The following is a 5,419-nucleotide window of genomic DNA, read 5'->3' on the forward strand; positions in this document are numbered from 1 at the left end:
GCGCTCAGTCAACCAAATCCCAAAGAAGAAGACACTCACTCAATTATTTTTTTAATTTAAGAGACTTTTTTGCGTAATCTTTTTTTCCTTTCATCTTGAAAAAAACAATTGAGTCCCACTGAAGTACTCATAGTATAATATACATTTTAGGAAACAAGACCACTGCAGACACTAACACTAGAGTAAATTAAATTAAGGGATTAAATTGAAATTCCTTTAGGGAGTGGAGAATTGCTTGTTAATGTTTATGGTAGATATGTCCTGAAAAGACTGAATTGAAACAGATTGTCCCCAACTCCGACTAACACAAAATAACAAGTTCTAACAGTTTATTTTCATAGCGAGTATAGATTTCAGCATCTATATAAAAACACATTTGAAAAAACTTTAGATGGTAAATATTATACTTACTGTACAACAAAATAGGTCCCATGTACTGTATGCAAAAATACTGTACCAGGATTTCAGTCTAAAGGCAGTTCACACAGTACATACTGTAGTTCTTCAGACTGAAAAATTGGAAGGGTGAGGGTTATACAATTCAGACTTAGTAAAATATTTTGCTGCTGTACCAAAATAGGGTCAATTTCAACAATGCTTCTTGGAATCTTTCAACAGAAATGAGTGAATTCTGTGTGACTAGACAAGCCTCTTGGCATCATGCTGTGTTAACATAAGACACATTATTTATATAATCTCTTGCACTTTTTGTCTACAAGAAAAATGCTTGAAACATTGGGTTGAGGAGGTGCAGTATGGGTGATCTTATGTATACATTACAGTAACTAAGCTACTCTGGTCCAAGTGTTAAATGACTGCTAATATTTATAATCAGCCTTCAGTGATACAAATGTTAAATAAAACAAGGAGATATGACATGCTTATCAGGCACAATATTTGGGGGCAGATTGCATCTATTTCCTGGAGAGGGTATAGGTCAAAGACAAAAATGCAAAAAACAAGTCTCTTTAAATGTTATCCAGCCCTTAATCTGTAACGTGAATTAAATGTGCAGTGGTGTTAACAATTTGATACCTCTACAGTGCATTCGGAAAGTATTCAGACCCCTTGACTTTTTCCACATTGTTACTTTAGTCTTTTTCTCAAATTTATGAAATACAGTTTCCTCAATCTATACACAATACCCCATAATGAGACAAAGCAAAAATTGGTTTTTAGAAATGTTTGCAAATGTATTAAAAGGAGAAAAGGACAAATATTCAGACCCTTTGCTACGAGACTTGAAATTGAGCACAGGTGTATCCTGTTTCCATTGATCATCCTTGAGAAGTTTCTACAACTTGATTGGTGTCCACCTGTGGTAAATCCAATTGATTAGACATGATTTGGAAAGGCACAAACATGTCTATATAAGGTCCCACAGTTGACAGTGCATGTCAGAGCAAAAACCAAGCCATGAGGTCAAAGGAATGGTACGTAGAGGCCAGAGACAGGATTGTGTCGAGTCACAGATCTGTGGAAGGGTACCAAAAAATGTCTGCAGCATTGAAGGTCCACAAGAACACAGTGGCCTCGATCATTCTTAAATGGAAGACGTTTGGAACCACCAAGACTCTTCCTAGAGCTGCCAGGTTTCCTCCAGATGTGACGCTTTGCATTCAGGCCAAAGTGTTCAATCTTGGTTTCATCAGACCAGAGAATCTGATATTTATCATGATCAGAGTCCTTTAGGTGCCTTTTTGCAAACACCAAGTGGGCTGTCGTGCCTTTTACTGAGGAGTGGCTTCCGTCGGGCCTGATTGGTGGAGTGCTGCTGAGATGGTTGTCCTTCTGGAAGATCCTCCCGTCTCCAAAGAGGAACTCTGGAGCTCTGTCAGTGACCATCAGGTTCTTGATCACCTCCCTGACCAAGGCCCTTCTCCCCTGATTGCTCAGCAGGTTCACCTTCCAACAGGACAAACACCTTAAGCACGCAGCCAAGACAACGCAGGAGTGGCTTCAGGACAAGTCTCAATGTCCTTGAGTGGCCCGGACTTGAACCCGATCGAACATCTCTAGAGAGACCTAAAAATGGCTGTGCATCGACACTCCCCATCCAACCTGACAGAGCATGAGGATCTGCAGAGAAGAATGGGAGAAACTCCCCAAATACAGGTGTGCCAAGCTTGTAGTGTCAGACCCAATAAGACTCAAGGCTGTAAACGCTGCCAAAGGTGGTTCAACAAATGTACTGAGTCTGAATACTTATGTAAATGTGAATAATTTTTATTTGTAATAAACTAAGAAATTCTAAACCTGTTTTTGCTTTTTCATTATGGGGTAGTGTGTAGATGGGGGGGGGGGGGACTATTTAATACATTTTAGAATAAGGCTGTAATGTAACAAATGTGGAAAAAGTCAAGGTCTAAATACTTTCGGAGTGCACAGTATGTATGAAGGCCAAAACAGTGTTGTAATAGACTAGAGCCAAAAGTGATGAGTAGACTGACCCAAGAAGATACTTCACATTTCAAAAAAAATAACAGCGATACAAACCATGAGCAATGACTCAAAAACAAACTACTTTGTCCAAACCAGCTTCACTTTAAATATTTAAATACTTCATATACTGTCAGACAATATAAATAATTACATTTTCCACCATTTTAAAATCAGTACCATGAACATTAACTATCCAAAAGGCACACATGCCAAGACATGTTTAACAAATACATCAGGGTAAGCATGTGCCTGATGTATTTATGGTACTATATTCATGGTACTGAGAAAAAATGACATGTTTTCCCTGATGTATTTATTAAACATGTCTTGGCATGTGTGCCTTTTTTGGATAGTTTTCATTAACTATCACATCACACTGCATTGGCCCGATTTCACCGCAATAACATTACAGGCTATTCTCACTGATAATCGCGTCAGATCAGAACCCACAATTTGTGAAGTCATGGAAAAAGTAGTAAAGGATAAGGCACTGCTTTGGAGCTTAGCTAGAGCCTTAATGTGTACCCTGGCCTCATCACAACTGCATAAAAATATTGCATTAGAATCTTGTAATTGTCTCTCCCTTGCGGGCATGTTTCATGGAAGGAATAATTCAGAAGTTGCAGAATATTTAATTTAATTATAATATTCTAATAAGTCTTAACTTAAAACAAAAATAATTTACCATAGAAACTGTTTGGTAGCACATACCGTCCCCAAAGCCAAATAAGATAACAAATAAAAAGACTACCTGGGTGAAATATCTACAGAGACTATATCAGTTAGACAAACCTAAATACACAGTCAGAGCTTTTTAAAAGTTCGTCTGAGACAGACTTTGGACCGGATTCAATTAAAGGCACGTTGTTAAGGCACTACACTGTTGACAAAGTCTTTTAAAAGGCAACTTTCCCTGACGTTTGAAGATCGCATTCATGGTGGAGGCTACGGATCGCAACTGAAGCGTAAATGACCTTCAAAAGTGAAGTGCTCTACGCTTTTCAACAACGGGCCTTTGATTGAATCCTAGGCGCTATTCAACTTAATAGCAATAAGTCCTGTTTTGTATGGAAAGTCTTACAAGGAGTCTAAAGGAAAAAGTGAATGTAGAGAATCCAATAAGCCGCCAATCCACTGGGCTGCACTGTTTTCCCAAGAGTTAGTTCCAACACAGCTTAAGAATTCAGAGCATCACATCTTAGTGCAAAGCGCCACAAGGGAAGTCGCTTGGGTTTTCGTTGAATGTTTACATTTGCTCTTTCGTTACGTCATAAATAAATGCTGATCCATGTTGATACAACAACATCCAACCCAAATCAATCCCGAGCTGAGTAGGACAGACACCCTGCTATGTAAGACACATTGTGTATTCATCAATGTCTTCCCTTCAATTTAGTTGAACCTGTAATGTAGCATAGGAAATTGTATTTCAGAAGTCAGGCTTATTGGGTAAAGGGTCAACACAAGGTTATCAGGATGCTAGGAAGGCGGGATTTAAAGGTCTAGCAGGAACGTCTACAAATGTTATTTTTAGCTGGCCCCCTTCAATGTGTGCACTCAAACATACAATTCATTACATACAGTTCCTTCTGAAAGTATTCAGACCCCTTGACTTTCCACATTTTGTTACAGCCTTATTCTAAAAACTGATTAAATAAAATGTTTCCCTCGGCAATCTACACACAATACCCCATAATGACGAAGCAAAAACAGGTTTTTAGAAATGTTTGTAAATTTATTCAAAATCCGATATTTACATAAGTATTCAGACCCATTACTATGAGACTCAAAATTGAGCTCAGGTGCATCCTGTTTCCATTGATAATCCTTGAGATGTTTCTACAACTTGATTGGAGTCCACCGGTTGTAAGTTCACTCGATTGGACAAGGCACACCTGTCTACATAAAGGTCCTACAGTTGACAGTGCATGTCAGAGCAAAAGCCAAGCCATGAGGTCAAAGGAATTGTCCGTAGAGCTCAGAGACAGGATTGTGTCTAGGCACAGATCTGGGGAAGGGTACCAAAACATTTCTGCAGCATTTTTAATTTAACTAGGCAAGTCAGTTAAGAATAAATTCTTATTTACAATGACTGCCTACCCCAGCCAAACCTGGACGACGCTGCCCTATGGGACTCGCAGCCGGTTGTGATACAGCCTGGAATCGAACCAGGGTCTGTAGTGACACCTCTAGCTCGGAGAAGCAGTGCCTTAGACCGCTGCACCACTCGGGAGCCCATTGAAGGTCCAAGAACACAGTGGCCGCCATCATTCTTAAATGGAAGAAGTTTGGAACCACCAATACTCTTCCTAGAGCTGGCCGCCAGGCCAACCTGAGCAATCGGGAAAGAAGGGCCTTGGTCAGGGAGGTGACCAACAACACAATGGTCACTGACAGAGCTCCACAGTTCCACTATGAAGCTGGGAGAACCTTCCAGAAGGACAGCCATCTCTGCAGTACTCCAACAATCAGGCCTTTATGGTAGAGTGGCCAGACAGAAGCCACTCCTCAGTAAAAAAGCACATGACAACCTGCTTGGAGTATGCTAAAAGGCACCTAGACTCTCAGACCATGAGAAACAATAGAACTCTTTGGCCTGAATTCCAAGCATCACATGTGGAGGAAACCTGGCACCATCCCTATGGTGAAGCATGGTGGTGGCAGCATCATGCTGTGGGGATGTTTTTCCACGGCAGGGACTGGGAGATCAGTCAGGATCGAGGGAAATATGAACAGAGCAAAGTACAGAGATCCTCAATGAAAACTTGCTCCAGAGAAGACTCAAGGCTGTAATCGGTGCCAAACATGCTTCAACAAAGTACTGAGTAAAGGGTCTGAATACTTATGTAAATGGAATATTTCAGTTTATTTGTAATAAATGTGCAAAAGTTTCTAAACTAGTTTTTGCTTTGTCATTATGGGGTATTGTTTGTAGATTGAGGATTTTTTAAAAATCGATATATTTTAGAATAAGGTT

This window comes from Salvelinus namaycush, chromosome 11, assembly GCF_016432855.1.
Source record: "Salvelinus namaycush isolate Seneca chromosome 11, SaNama_1.0, whole genome shotgun sequence".
NCBI classification, from domain to species: Eukaryota; Metazoa; Chordata; class Actinopteri; order Salmoniformes; family Salmonidae; genus Salvelinus; species Salvelinus namaycush.